Here is a 16,896-nt window from a genome sequence, read left to right on the forward strand (position 1 = left end):
TATAATTAACCCTTGGTTATCTTATACTGGTCTATCCACACTGTACAAAACCATGCTTCAGCGTTTGTCAGTAGCACTGCAGAGTATCATCTTCTGAAAGCACATACTCCATTATTTTTTGGTTGATCCAATCTTTCAGTCTATTTTTACTTTACATCCAGGCTGCATCTCAGTATGAATATAATATAATGATTTAACTACATGTTCTTGCCATAAGAAAAGTTGAGAGAAAGTAGCTCGTATTTTGAGTGCAACTTGGTTTCATACAGTCAGTTTAACAAAGTGAAGGCTAAAGAACCAGGATGGAAAATGCAGACATTGTACATTTCCCCGGATGTTCAAATAAGATAACATGTGTGAAAACATATACGAAAATTCAAATACACATCTCAAATTTTACGTAAAATAAGCGTGAGTCTCCTCCTGAGTCAGGTGAAATAATTATACAGTGAAACACAATTCAACTTAGCTTATAAGACCTAGGTTTAAGAGCAAGTTATTTGGCTTGGTTGGTAAAACAACTGCCTGTCATGCTGACATCCCGTCTGAATGCCTATTCTGGTCTTGGCGGTTCTACTTCAAATCGAGCTTCCTTTTGGAGTTCCTAGAAAAGCAGAGGAGGGGATGTTCCAGATACCTGGAATAAGCTCCTGGTTCCTGGATTCAGATTAATCCAGCCTGGCCCATTGGGGCCATTTGAGGAGTGAACTAAGAGATGAAAAATCTTTCTCTTTTCCTCTCTCTCATCTATCTGTAAACTGTGCCTTTCAAACAAATAAATTTCAAGGTTAATTCATCATTTTTCACATACTGGAGTATAACTGCCTTCAAATTTAAGTTAAACTCAGAATTTTTCTTTCATTATGAGAGTGGTGAATTATGGACACTAATTATATGGTCTCTTTAAGACAGTAGCGAGCTATCTTTTAAAAAAGATATTTCTATAAAGTATAATTTTATTAAACTTTGAGAATATTTTAACATATTCTTCATGTTTCCTGTATAAAAATATAAGAGTGAACTTTCTTTTCTTCTAGATCTTCCTGTAAGTATTCTCTTTTTATCACTCCTTGTGTGTAACCCAGGGTCTTGATGTACTAATGTATGTATCACATGATCATTTGATTAACTTCCAACTCACCTCTTAATCCAATAAGTCTCAGCTCTTGTTTTCACCACTACGTGATATTTGTTACTAAAAAATGGTCAATGAATTTCTAGCTACAAAATTAGGTTTTTAAACCTTTGTCATAACAAAAATCTTTGCTTCATGTCATAGCTTCTTACATTCGTTAGTGCCTCTTGATTTTTTTATTGCATTTAAGTAGTTAAGAAGCTGCATTTGGGGACCCAGTGGACAATGAATTGTGAGTAGCCTTCACAAGCTATATATATATATGGAAATGTGACTATGTAAATTAACTATTCAGTAAACCTGGAGTCATTGTAAAACAGAGGGAACATAGGGCCCGGCGCGGTGGCGCAGTGGTTAAGGTCCTCGGCTTGCACCCCGGGGATCCCATATGGGTGCTGGTTCTATCCCGGCAGCCCCGCTTCCCTTCCAGCTCCCTGCCTGTATCCTGGGAAAGCAGTCAAGGACGGCCCAGAGCTTTGGGACCCTGCACCCACGTGGGAGACCCTGGCTTCGGACCGGCATAGCATCGGCCATTGCGCTCACTTGGGGAGTGCATCATCGGCTGGAAGCTCTTCCTCTCTGTCTCTCCTCTCTGTATATCTGCCTTTCCAATAAAAAAAATAATAAAAATAAATCTTTAAAAAAAAACAGAGGGAACATAGATTACTGAGTGTATGACATTGAATATATAAACAAAACGTAGCCAACTCTTTGACTAACATTACAAATGAAGACCAATTTGGACACCTTAAAAAGTGCATATGTTATAAACTACAAACTCAATCCAGAGAATCCATCCATGCATTGCAATCAAAATCTCAGCTAAATGTTTGATAAATCTTGAACAATAAAAAAAAAGCTTGTATATGATAACAGAAGATATAGAATAACCAATACATTAATGAAGAAAAAGGTTGGGGGATTCACACAACCCTATTTCAGCATTACTATAAAGCAATAAAAAATCAATATAGCATGGTTCTGGTGAAAGAGCAGGCTCTAAAAACGATGGACTATAACAGGGAAACCAGAAACAAGATCACACAAACGTAGTTACCTGATGTTTAGTAAAGAGTCAAAGGTTATTCAATTTTCCAAATACAGTTCTGGACAATTGGAAATTCATATACAAAAGGTTTAACACAAGATAAGTCAAAGTAGAACATAGATTGATGTGTAAAGCAAACTGAAAACTTATAGAAAAGAATTACAGAAAATCTATATGACCTTCAGTTGATGGAAGGCTTGCTGAAAAACACCAAAAACATAATAATTTCTAAAAAATGTATAAATTGTTATTTTATAGCTTAAAAACTTCAGTGCTTAGGAAAATATTCTGAAGATAATGTAAAGGTAAGCCAAGGAGTAGAAGAAAGTATTTCCACAACACATTTATGATACTTATAGTCAAATGTATAAAGGCCTAATATAATTCAAGAATAGAAAACGAAAAATCATTTAAAAGTGGATATAAAATTTGCACGGACACTTCACCATATAAGACATACAGATGGCAAATAAATACTAGGAAATTTCAGTGTAATTTTTCATTAAAGAAACTACAATGACATGCAGCTTTAAATAAATTAGAATGGCTAAAATTTAAAAGTGCCGACAATACCAATTGCTAGCAAAGATGCTGAACAACAGAAAGTCATTTGTTGTCACTTAGAAAATCAAGTGGTAAAATCCTTTCGGCAAATAACTAGGCAGTATGTGATGGAGGTTAACTTGTGTTACTTACATGATCTAGAATGTGCTGAATTTGAGCTGAAAATCTAGGCCCCTTAAAAAAGAAAAAAGAAAAACCTCACAAATGTCTATCAGTTTTATGAACTATTTACCACAAATTGGAAACAACCAAGCTGCCATTCAGTGATTTGAAAATGATTTTAGAAATACATAAGTACAATGAAAGTGAACAAAAATTTTAAACAAAGAATGCTTTAAACAAAAAACAGTGAGCTATCAAATGCTGAAAAGGCGTTTGTGAATCTTAAGTGTATGTTACTGAGCAAAAACACACAATCTAGAGAGGTTCTGCAGGAAAATAATGAAATAGCAACTGGGCCAGAGGTCATCCACACTTTGGAGGTAAGAATATGGAAGAGGAGTAAATAGGCAAAAAAAAAGTGATTTTTTTAGGGTGGTTAAGTTATTTTGCACAATACATGACACTGCATTTGTCAAGGTCTAGAGGTTTTTAGCAGAAAGAGTGAATCTTTATGCATGCAAACTAAAAACAGATTTAGAAGATAAGCAGAGGGGGTACAATAAAACAATAAATCTTATTATAAAAGTATAAACTGTATTAATGAAAGGGTGAGTGGAAACATACTGGTCTAAGTAACATTTTATTGTAAAGTAAATTTTTTATTTTTTCAATTTTTGATTATTGTTTTCCATGATATAGTTTTACAGATACAGGGATTCTGCCCTCCAGCTCCCATTCCTTCTTCACCCATCTTCTCCTCCCACCATTGTTCCCCATATTACTACATTAGTAGTCTTTTAATAACAGTTACTTGTTTGACACTCTGCTATTTAACTGTATCATGGCATTGTAAGTACAGGCAATGGTAGAAAAATCCATATCAAATTGTCAAGGTGTATTTAATAGTTTCATGGTATGTAGAGATGCGTAAAGAAATGTGTCTTCATTCGTACGCTACTCTCCATTATCCAGTTTATCCATGAGACTACATATGAACATACACATATACATGTATGTTTTTATGTATGTACTTGTTTATCTACATAATTTTTTTGTATTTTGCATTAAGGTTGCCTTATATGAGAGAGAGCATATGATATATGTCCTTTTTCGGATTGACTTATTTCACTGAGCCTAATCGTCTCCAGTTGGGACCACTTTGGTGCGAATGGTAGAATTTCATATTTTTAATGGCTGAATAGTATTCCATAGAGTAGAAGCACTGCAGCTTCATTATCCATTCCTCATTTAATGGGCATCTTGGTTGTTTCCATGACATTGATATGGCGGATTGAGCTGTTGTAATTATAGGGATACAGGTTTCGTTCTTGTATACAGATTTCATTTCCTTTGAATCAATTTCCGGGAGTGGGATAGCTAGATCCTGTGGTAGATCAATTTTTAGTATTCTGAGTATTCTCCATACTGACACTCTCAGTGGCTGAACTAGCCTACACTCCTACCAACAATAGAATAGGGTACTTCCCCACCACCCACCATCCCCCACCCCACAACCTTGCTTGTAGGCATTGTTGGTAGTGTCAATCTCACTGGAGTTAGATTACAAAATTGGATGGTGCATGGGACATTCAGATTTCTCACAGTTGTTTTAGGTTGTGAATAAAACAAGGAAGAAGGCAGAATGATGTCTATTGTAATTGATTGGAGTAAGAGACATGAGTATGAACTCACATTAGCTTAATATTGATTATGAGTGAAATTTAATACTAATTGGACTTTTCAATTATTCTTGCTGATTATCTCCATTAATAAAATATTATATGCAAGAGTTTGATTAGGGAAATAAAAAAGGAGTTAATATTTTATCCCTGATTTTATAAACATATAGAAAAAGTAAAGCCTTGGGCTTAAGCATAGGCTCCAAGTTGCAAATAAATTAAAACATTAAAAAGATGAAGACGAAGGAATTTGAGGGAATAGATATCCGATAGGCTAATTATACACTGACCTAAGCATGCAAAGGACTTTGTATGGACAGAAACTCACTAATAGATGAACCATCCTGACAGACAGAGACACAGCAAATTAATTAGATGACTATTTCCTTCTGGTGTTTTCTTAATATTTTTTAAAAATATCATTAAGCTTCCAGTTTTATGAGTGACTTATCATTTTAAGTCCTCTCTATCATTTATCATTATTTTTTAAAATAGCCAATTACATGGACAAATAACCATGTTAGACTAGAAAGGAGTTTGATGTAATTTAACTTGTGAGCTGCTTTTTTCTATAGATGTTTGCTAAATAATGCAACTGATTCAAATAATTACCTCAGTCCCACATACTGCCCCTTTTCAACGCTGAAAAAAAATTAAAATATTCTCTAGTTAAAGGGAAAGAAGAATATAAAATAAGTTTCTCTGGCTGTTCAGAGCCTTCAAGATAAACGTAAATTCTCAAAAGACTTTTGATGAACTTAATAATGTTTTCCTATGAGTGTAAGGTTTTTCAGCCCAGACTTTTCTGATGTTTGGGGCATGATATCCTTGTGATGAGTGGGATGTGCACTGTTCATTACGGGACTTAAGCAACATATCGAATCTCTACCATTGTAAGCAGTGGCAAACAACCCCAAGTCAGGAATAAGAAACGTTTCACAAAGACAATTTCAAAAATTCTGAAAAGAGGGGAGTGCGGGCTCTAGAAGTGCACATACCCTGGCAGAGTGCTAGGTTTTGAGTCCTAGCTTTAACATCTTGGACCCAGCATCTGACTAACACATACCCTGAGAAGCAACAGGTGATGGCTTAGGTACTGTAGCTCACAACATCGGCATGAGGGACTGGATATGAGTTCCCAGCTGCTGCTTCAGCCTGTTCCAGCCCCAGCTGCAATGCAGTCTGTCACACTCAGCTTGGAACCCTGATTCTAGGCTCGGTTTCCTCAATTATTGTGTTTTCTGTTACTGCTACAGCAGATCACCACAAGTCAGTGCCTTAGAACAGCAACTACCATCTTACATGCAAATCAGAAGTCCAAGGTGATGAGGCTCTGAGAAGAATCAGTCCATTTTTCTCAGGGACGGAGTTCTGGCTGGCCTTCCACTGGGTTCAGTTTCACCCTCATGGGCAATCTGTGTGAATCCTTTCTACTCTTTGTCTTCAATGTTGGCAGCTGCAGTCAGTTTGTCTTCAGCCTTCCTTCTTGGTTATAGCTCTTTTACTTTAGTTGTGAAAATTTATGTTTTTAATGGTTCAAGCAGTTATATTGATCTGGCCCAGAAAAGTCAGGATAATTTCTTCATTTTCAGTAATATAATTTTAATTAATTGTTCAGAGTATATAACACCCACATTAGTATTTGATTGAATGTTTGAGGTGTACTTATCTTGTGAAGACATCTTTTGATTTCTGTTGACTTCAACTTTATACCTTAATTACGAAGCTCCAGTTAATCTGGATGGGCAATGAGAACCAATGGGAATGCTTGCAACCTGCATGGGAGTGCCTGGGTTTGAGAACTGGCTTTGCTCTTAGTCCCAACTTTCTGCTAATGCACACCTTGAGGGGGCAGTTGGTGATGGCTTAATAAGCCGGATGCTTTTTTTAATTGGAAAGTCAGATATATAGAAAGGAGGAGAGACAGAGAGGAGACGTTGGATACTTCTTCATCTCTCTGTGCTTTCTGTTAATTTGTCTTTCCAATAAAAATAAATAAGGCTTCAAAAAAATGTGGCAGTGAGGAGCACTGTGGTTTAACAGGCTAATCTGCGTACAAGTACCAGCATCCCATATGGGTGTGGTTGTGTCCCAGTTGCTCAACTTCCAGTATAGCTCTCTGCTTATGGGCAGGGAAGGCAACAGAGGGTGGTTGCAGATCATTTTAACTCTTGACTGTTGCAGCCACTTGGGGAGCGAGCCAGCAAATGGAAGATATTTCTCTCTGACTCTGCTCTCTGTAAATTTTCCTTTCCAATAAAAATAAATACATCTTACAAAAATAAGGCAGCTTTCATACAAATTGTAAGATCAATAACCCTTTCCATACTGTTTTTGCTGTAACCCATGTGTTTTGATGTTTTTGTTTTTATTTTCATTTCTGCCAAATACTTTCTTTTATCTAATTCTTCACTAACTCATAGATCACAGAGTAGCATTATTTTACTGAAGAAGCTTTTGTGTTTTCATTTATTCATCAATATATTGGTTATTCAGCAGCATGTTGTTTAACTCCATGGTGGTGTATATTTTTTTCTTTTAACTTCATTCCTGTTGTTGAACTTGTTTCATGGCTTCTCATTGGAGAGAAAGTATAGTGATGGCACAAGAGAGACTATCACATCCAGATGTGAACACTATGCAGTGTGCATTTCTACTTCCAAATCAATGATGGATTCCAAATGCAACTGTTGGATATATCTTGACAATAGGATGATGGACTATCTGGCATTATCTGTACCAACAATGTCAGGACACACTTAAATAACAGACTGATGGACATATGACTGCTTATGAAGGACTATAATATTGTAATAATATGGGGAAAATCAGTCAGGGACTGAGAATTTGAAGAGGGGTAGGGAAATCCCAGATCCTTTGCAATCATACCATAAAATTAAATAATAATAATAATAAAACAAAAAAAAATTTAAAAATCAGCTGGGTACTACTTCCCATATGGGAGACCTGAATTGACTTTCCGGCCATTGGCTTCTAATTCTGGTCTGGCCCAGCTCTGATTCTTGTGAACATTTGGTGAGTGAACTGCAAGATAGAACTTTATTGTGTGTATTCACTCTCTCTGTTTGTATGCATATGCCTCCGCATCTAAATATGTTTTAAAAATTTAAGATCCAGTTAACTGATTGTGCTGGAGTTCTTCTTCACTCATGATTTGTTACGTTTCTGAACTGCCATACCTTCTTCTCCGATGTTGTGTGTCCATTTGACTTCCCCTTCAACATTCTGCTGTATATAGGCTTCAGCAAGCCTCTCCTATCCATTGATGATAACCATATGCACAGCCAGATAATCGATATGTATCTGATTCATAACGTTTGACATATTACACTGAACTTACCCAGCTAATTAGCATACAATGAAAACCAAGAAAGGGTGCTTAAATTAATAAAGGAACATATTTATATGAAGGTTTGTCAGGAAGGCGAACATTTAAGGGAAAAATACAGAGAAGAGTTCTGTTGTCCAGCAACTGGCCCAGTGGATTGGATAAGTCCTCACCTTGCATGTGTCATGATTCCAATGGGAGATGGTTTGTGTCCTGGATGCTCCACTTCTCATCCAGCTTCCTGCTTGTGGCCTGAGAAAGCAGTACAGGATAGCTCAAAGTCTTGGGACCCTGCACTTGTATGAGAAATCTGGAAGAAACTTCTGGCTCCTGGCTTAAGATTAGCTTAGTTCCAGGCATTGCAGCTACCTGGGGAGTGACCCAGCAGAAGGAAGATCTTCCTGTCCACCCTTCTTTGTAAATTGGCCTTTGCAATTAAAAAAAAAAACTTAAAAAAAGAAAAAAGCTGTCCTATGATTTTGAAGTGATTCTATTTACGACCAAGTATTCATAAGTACTTTTTACCTTCATTTATAACTATTGTTAAGATGCATTCTATTTTCTTATATAGTGCATGAACAAATTTAGATTCATTCAGTGTTTATCTGGACCTGAATATCTATGCTATTAAATGAACAATGTAGGTTTCTGGCACTTTCTGTAGATCTTGACTTTCCATGTGCTCTCTCAGACTGACTTAATTGATACTAGGGTTCTTTCTCTACCTCTCTTGGATGCAACATGAGACAGAAACTAAAACTAATATTGTCTTCTTAGTGTATCTCTGTTGCATGGTGTGTATGTGTTTTAAAACTATAACAGTAGAACAGGTTGAAACATGCATTCCCACTGGAGATTTAGCCTCAAAGGTCCAATTTAAAATTTTTCCTCTTGAATACTCAGGAGAAATTTTAGCATGGAGAAACAATGAAAAATGTACCAGTAACTGTTTTCCTTTCTCCTATTATTAGATTTCCTTCCCTTCCCAGAAAATGCAGCCCAAAAGCCACTCGGTAAGGGTGATAGGTGTAAGATTGGAGGTTGTGATAACACAGTATAGAGTAACTACATAGGAAGGTTAAAAGAGGGATCCCAGAGGGTGCAAATCAAAGTGAGAAGACAGAGGCAGATCAGGGCAAGAAGAGACTTCAAAAAAGACAGTGACTAGCACAAGGTGGTGGTGTCATTCAGGCTGTTACAGAATTTCAAGTCAGGTGTAGATGAATGTGCTATGATCACATAGATGCAACATACCAGTTTAGTAATTCTGCAACAGGGTTCACCTGCCTGGTAATAGATAAAAATTGGCAGATGTATTTATGTTTTGTGCTACCTAGCACAAAGTGCCTTTTTTCTCATTCTCCTTGGTGGCTACTTGCCTAAGAAAACACTCAGACCACAGGGATGTCTGGAAGAACTGGCTACTTTACCTTTAACCTGGAAAGGGCTCTGAAGCTAAGTACCATAAGGAGAGGACAGCAAACGTGCTAGCACAGCACGTAGAGTTGTCTCAGCCTCATGTATTAAATGTGCTAGCTGGTTATTTCAAAAGGATGCTATGCCATAAAACAGAGGAATGGGGAGTTTCCATATCTGTCCTAGATAATTCAAGAGTAAATGTCACATATGTTTTGATCATACCAAAGAACTCAAATCACATTAAGAATATCTCTTAAATAATTAAACATTTGCTTCACAGAGAATTACGGAGATGAACAATGAATACTTACCATGGCTAAAGTCAATGCATTTGTCTTCTCAGGCTGCTTTGCAATACCAAACACTGCAAAATAACTTCAGCTTTTTATCTATGCTTTCATGTACTTCCCAGAGTATCAAACAGTGCTAATGAAGTGGATCTCAACAAATGGTTGCTATATTAATTAAAGTGAACTGAACTCTGGTTACTTTAGGTAGGATTATGAATCTGCTGCTAATTGAGTTTCCAAAGGATTGAATAGCCATGTATATCTTAAAGTAATATGATACAACAGGTAGTGGAACATTACATTTCCAATAAATTGTATTGTATAATACATGATTTCCCAGGTAAAGCATAGTTCATTTTTTTCTATTACTGGGTTAAGATGGACATAAATGATTTCCTTAATAATTACACTGTATAAATTACAACTTTTGTCTCATTGGAAACCAGATTGGCTTGGTGAAATAACGCATACATAAGAAATGGTTTATGCGTTTGAAAAAAGCTTAAGAAAATAACCTATATTTTGATATCACAACAGAATTTGTAAATGTGGAATTTTCACTGTACATTATCAATCAACAGGAACAACAGCAGATTCTGAAAGTGAATTCTACAGAGTGGTATGACAATTATTGTTATGTATCTCAGCAATCTTCTAATAAATAATATGAGCCTTGTTTGCATTTATCAGAGTGATCCTTAAGCAAATATCCATGTGAAAAAGAACACATGCATATTTATAAGAGAAAATTTACATATAACTACACATAAAATATTCTGTTCCTTTGTAAAATACTTCTTTATAATTTCCATTAAAATCATCATGTAATTATATGAGAGATACAAACCTAACAAAAATTATGCCAAGCATTATTAGAGGCAGTGCTTTTCAATTGCAAGGGCATCTGTTCTGTGAGATTTCTCTGGTTTCAATTTCTGTTACGTTTTCAAAAATGAGTTAAAGTGAAAATTTTATCCTTTACAAAGTATCGTATTGAAGGGTCATTCACCAATATCATTTGAAAAACTGGAATTAAAATTGTTATAGTGGGCTATTAACTTGTACATATTGTTAAAAAAAAACATGGGTGTATGGGGAAGAGGAGGCTTTATGTTAGGCTAGGTTCATTTTTAAAATGATATCAGAAATATGTAACATATATGTCACCTCAAGAACTAGTCTGGATCAGCATCATTGCATTTCAGCCTAATCCAATGTCTGGAGCTCCAGCATCCCATGTGGGTACCAGTTCCCATTCCGTTTTCTGCTTATGGCCTATGAAAGGAGCAGCTCAAGTCCTTGGGAGCCTGAACCCAGGTGGGAGACCTAAGAAAAGCTCCTGGCTCCTGGTTTCACATGACTCAGCTGGGGGCATTGCAGCCATTTCAGGGAGTGAAATTTAGATGGAAATTCTTTCTTACTCTCTCCTTCTTTTTTAACTCTTTTTAAAAAAAATTTATATTTTTTATGAGCAGTTCTATAGTTTTCCCCTCCTCATTTTCCCTTTTCCCCACTTACTTCTCTTACATTATTATAATAGCATAGTCCTTCAACAACAGCCACAAATCCATGTCTTTCAAATAAAATCAATAAATATTTTTCAAAAGGAAAAAAATATTCATTTACCTAGTCAGTGTTTTTACTGGCTGTTTCCTGTTTTCAGCACTTTGCTAGGCACTGGGTAAGTGAAGATGAATGCTTGACACCCTAAAATTACCTAGAGAAAACTGAAAGGAAATGACTACTTCAACCCAAAGCCAGTTGAAAAAAGAATAAAGAAACTGTGGTACATCTAATGCATGGATTACCACTCAGCCATTAAAAAGAATGAAGTTATACCATTTGTAACAAAATGATCCCAGCTAGAGAACAATATGCTCAATGAAATAAGTTAATCTAAAAGGACAAATATTATGTGCTCTCTCTGCTATAAGGATATAAGGGAAACTTCATGCAAAATATAAAACACACAAGCATATATATGTGTGTAAATATACATATCACATCTCTCTCTGTATATATCTATATCTATATCTATATATCTATATATCTGTGTCACAGATGTGATATGTGTAATGGATACCAGCATACTGGGGAGTGAGAATGCTTTGCATTTGCATCTCTACTCCCAAAGAAAAGGACGACTCCCAATGAAACTGTTTAATATATTTTGACAATATGATACTAGATTTTCTACCATTGCCTACGTTTGCAATGCCATGATACACTTAAATAGCAAAATGATTGACTTCTAACTGTTGCTGAAGGATTACATTATTTTGTGACTGTTACTGAAGAACTACACTATTGTAATACTATTGGAGAGAATAGTGAGTTGGGGGAAATGGGGAGGGAGGACGGGGGAAGCTGTATACCTACAAAACTGTGTCATAGGAAAAAAAAATAGTGACTGCTTCACTATAGAGGGTACTGAGCCCATGGCTTAACTCAGTAAATATCAAGTGTTGAAAGACTAATTAGGTGCATCAAAAATAATTGAAATATATAAGCCTAAGGGAGAATTCATTAGAAAGTGAGTACAGAGAATAGGATATCAGAAAGCTACATACAGTTGAGCATGGTGAAAGCTTAAGGCCCACACAGAAGAGCTAGGAGACGAAGATGGAGAAACAGACCCAGAAAGCATGCCAAGGATCTTGGCTTTAATCTGAAGAGTTTGGAGGCAGCATTCATATATTTTAAGCAAGTGAATGTCAAATTAAAATGATTGCTTAACGAAATCATTCTGCAGAGCTATGGTTGTAAAGCGTGATTTTTGGACCCCAATATCAGCTTCACCTGGAACCTTGGGACGAAGGCAGAGTTTCAGGTGGCACCACAGTCCTGTGTGAGTCCAGTAGTCCATGTTTCAGTAAGACCTTCAGGCAGTTCTGATGCACACTCCAGTTGCATGTTCCTGGTGGACCAAATGCTCAGTGGAAGCTGTTTCAGTAGAAAAAAGAAATAATTTCGTCGGACTGAAACTGAAAAAGAAGCAGCAGCTTATTTGTGCTAAACAACATAAATGTTTTTCCAGGAAAGGCAGCCTTAGGATGGCACGGTGGCCAGAGAAGATGACCAAGAGATAGCACAAGTTCCTATCTTTCCATTTCTTTGCCACAATGAAAAGTTTCTTAAAATTTAAATGGTGGTAGTTCCAAATCTAGGGTCCATGTTAGCATGTTCACAGAAAGGAAGCAGAGAAAAGGACAAGAGCAAAACATTTCCCCTCATGAGACTCTATTTTCTACAAAAATTAAATCAAGGTGGAGACTTCTACCCACAGTTTATGGATGAGAATCATATCAAGAGTGCTACCGGGTACAAAGTTCCAAGAGTGGAACGTGCAAAAATAGCCGCTCCAGTTGGGAAATTTTCACACAACAATTTCCCATTTAATAGCTATACATTTTTCCAAGACAAATCCATCATTAAAGTACATGTCTTTTTTTAAGATTTATTTTTATTTTTATTTTTATTGGAAAGGCAGATATACTGCCCAACGTTTCATTCCCCAAGTGACTGCAACAGCTGGAACTGAGCCAATCCGAAACCAGGAACCAGGAGCTCTTCTGGGTCTCCCAAACAGGTGCAGCGTCCCAAGGCCTTGGGCTGTCCTTGGCTGCTTTCCCAGGCCACAAGCAGGGAGCTGGATGGGAAGCAGGGCTGCCGGGATTAGAACCGGCGACCATTTGGGATTCCAGCGTGTGCAAGGTGAGGACTTTAACCACTACTTCATTGCGCTGGGCCCCTACTAAAGTGCATATCTTAAGTTGTCTTTGCATTACAAGGAAAATAAAATTGAAATTATGAAGTCCCAGTTTTCCTGTAGATTCATCCTGAACTCTGTCATTAGCTGTGATGCGTCTGAATAAGGAATTAGACATAGAGGAGAAATTTCCAGCAAGCATTATTTATTCAAGAAAATAAGAAGCGTCCTCAGCACTCGCTACTATTAAATGAAAATACCTTAAGAAATATGTCATGTTGGATGAGATTCGAAAGCATCTGGGAGGGTAGAACCTTACGTGGTATCATGCCACACTTACATCGACATGAGGCAGGAACATAAACAACAGCACTAACCATTGCTCTTTCAATGAAAGTAAAGACAATTTTAAAACTTCATATCACTAAGCAAAAGGCAAGAGTACCAATTTCAATTTCAAAATCATTATCAATAGTGTATAACACATTGTCAAACAAATGCACTTCTCCTGCTGTGCAGTCTGCTCCTGTTGGCATTTGGCAGTCTGAACACACAGTCATGCTATCTAATGTTCATATTTTCCAAACATAACAAAAGGAGAACAAAACTCCGCAGTTTATTAGAAAATATTAGCAAGCCTGAAAACCAGTGGATGCATTTCAGCAAATTTGGACAAGAGACAAACTCCAAGTCTGCTTTCTTCCTCCATTACAATTTTGGTAATTGTGTATATCCAGTATGATACTCTTTGATGGAAATTATATTTACAATGAATTTTTTCAAATAATAGTTCATATGCAAATAATGAGAGAATGAAGAAAATGCAAAAGAAGGAAGAAAAGATTTTGGATTTCACCTTGTCAAATTTGAAAATTTGGTGTGTATTGGAAATCCCTATGAATCTGTTGATGTTTGATCTTTCTGGACTTTCACATTGTTGAATATTTGCAATTCAGGCTACTATGAGACACTGATTTAGTACCAGAAATGTGTGTGTGTGTGTGTGTGTGTGCGCGTGAGAGAGAGAGAGAGAGAAAGAGAGAGAAAGAGAGAGAGAGACTTCTGCTTTTTAGATACAGAAACTAAATTTGGCCAGCTCATAGATTTTTACATGCCAAAGATATCAAAGTTGTTATGTCTAAATCATCTTTTCTTGTTTTTTATTTCCATCATAGCAAACATCTTCCAAAAGATTAAACGTCTCCCAAACAGTTCCCAGTAACTGATGAGCTGTTTACCTTTTCTGTTGAGCTCACTCCTGGTTTTCTCTCTCAAGGAGACAAAAGCAGCATCTCATGCATGACCAAACACCAGCTGATCTGCAGCATTTTCTCTGAGAAGGTAGAAACAAGAATAGATTTCTTCTCAGCATTCAAGTGAGGCTAGAAAGGAAAATGTATGTTTAAACCACAGGCAGAAGAATTTTCTTATATGAGTTAAAAAGTAAAGGAACTCAGATGTCTAAATTCCTGGTCCAGTAGAGAACCCTTAATTAAAAAAAAAAAAAAAGGAGGTTGAAACATGAAGTATTTCCCTTGGTGTACTACTTTTTATGAAATTAAATCTAGAGTTATTACTATATGCTTTGAAACAACAGGCTTTATTACCTAGTAATGCATGGTATTATTGCTTTACACAGCAATATGAAGTAAAGACAGAGCGAAAATAAAAGCATACAACTCTGAAAGTATCTTTATGTAGTCTGATTACTTGAGGACATTAGTAGAAAATGATTTCAAAAATCTGTGATGTGCCTATTTGAGAACTGAAAAGACAGATGTATTCCCAGAACTGGGCCACTGCATAATGATTAGGAAAGTCCTGTTATGAGAACGTTTTAAATGATTCAATCTTGACATTCAGCTAATTGACAAAAAAAAAAAAGAAAGAAAAGAAAAAGAAAAAGTTTCATTTGGCTCTAATAACACCCCTGTTGCTATTATTTAGCATTTTATGGCAAAGCGTTCTTGCATATTTCTCCACAGAATACTCATATATTGATAGTAGTCTTTTTTCTTCAGTTATAAATTAGGATTTAAATTCTTTCCTTAACTTAAAGAAACGATCTTTATCATACCAGAATAAAAATCTAGCATTTCCAGACATCTGGCCATCTATTCAGTTTCCTATTTTAATACCAAGAAAGGACTGGTTAGTTTACACTCCTCTTAAATCCATAGCTCTTAAAGGCAGCACTCTCGATAATTTTGGCACATTTTGTCATCATTCTGTGGCCCTCTTAGTGTTTTGTGGTTTACATATAAGGAAAGGGAGAACTAAGTGACATTTCCCAAATATTAGCAAAACTAACCCCTGTGGTTGGCAGACACCTGTTTCAGCATGGCGCTTAGAATTCGTGATTCCATATGCTCTCAGATCCAGAAGGCTTGTAAGAAGCCAATTTTATTTTTCATCTATATGAACAGAAGTGAAAAACTCTGCTTTCAACATTTTGATCTTGGAAGCTCTGAGAAACCTTGTCTCATAATTTCCCTTATTCTTTTTTCCAGTACATAAACTACATTTCAATATTTCTAATCTGTTAGGAGAATCCTTTGCTTTGGTCCTCTGGTTGTAATTTCAGAGACTGATTATATTCTGGATATCTTAACATAGTCTTCATTTCATGATTTCCTTCCGGATTCAAAAATTGGGTTATCCTTCCAGATTGGACATAAAGAGGGTCCTGTTAGGAAACTGGTTTAAAAGACCTATCCTTAAGGTTGAAAAAGAAGTATGAAGAAATTTTTTATGTAACAGCTCATTTTTACTCTGTTAACATTTTAATTCTGCATCATGTCTATAGTAAGACAGACAGCTTTAGAGACACTAAAGGATTTTGCCAGTCATGGAGTAGCAATCTCTATTCAAGCAAACATATTTTGAGCTCATGTGAGTTTAACCAGGTACTGACTATCCCATTAAAAGAAACATCACAAACCCTAGATTTATAATAAAAATAAACAGATCCTTTAGACCCTAGGAAACCTCTTCTTGACAGAGTAATGTGCAATACAACACAATATGCGTATCAGAACAGTTTGTCCTTGGCAAACATCTAAATAGTTTTAGGGTACATAACCATAGAAGTAAATTGTACATAGTGACTTGGAAAAGCAACACTAAAAGATGGAACTGTGTGAGTCATATAATCTAGAAATTTCTTTTTATTCCTGACATATAGAGTTTCTGCAATTTTCTAAATGATAACCAGTAGATACTGTTTAGCAAAAATGTCTTTAAAATGCCATCTTGGTACACCAGAAGGATTTTAAATTATTTTCTAGCATCAGAAACCAGCTTTTACTGTATTTCTCCTTCCAAAATAATGTGAGAAAAGTATACAAACTATGCCAAAACCAATGAGAAATTAGTAAGCACAATAACAATTCAACAACATATTTTATTATGGATTTCAATTTCTTGTTAACCTAAACTGAATTGAATGGTTTACAGAATCTCCCTACAGTGGGCATATTTGTTTAATTATGCCTTAAAAATAAAAGTTGAAACTTGACTAATGTGTGGAGGAAATGTGAAATTTCAAATATGCTTCTTGGCCTCTTCATCTACAAGACAGGAAAAAATACTTGAAACTTAG

The sequence above is a fragment of the Ochotona curzoniae genome, unplaced genomic scaffold (genome assembly GCF_017591425.1).
Source record: "Ochotona curzoniae isolate NIBS_2020 unplaced genomic scaffold, NIBS_Ocur_1.0 scaffold_4701, whole genome shotgun sequence".
Lineage (NCBI taxonomy): Eukaryota > Metazoa > Chordata > Mammalia > Lagomorpha > Ochotonidae > Ochotona > Ochotona curzoniae.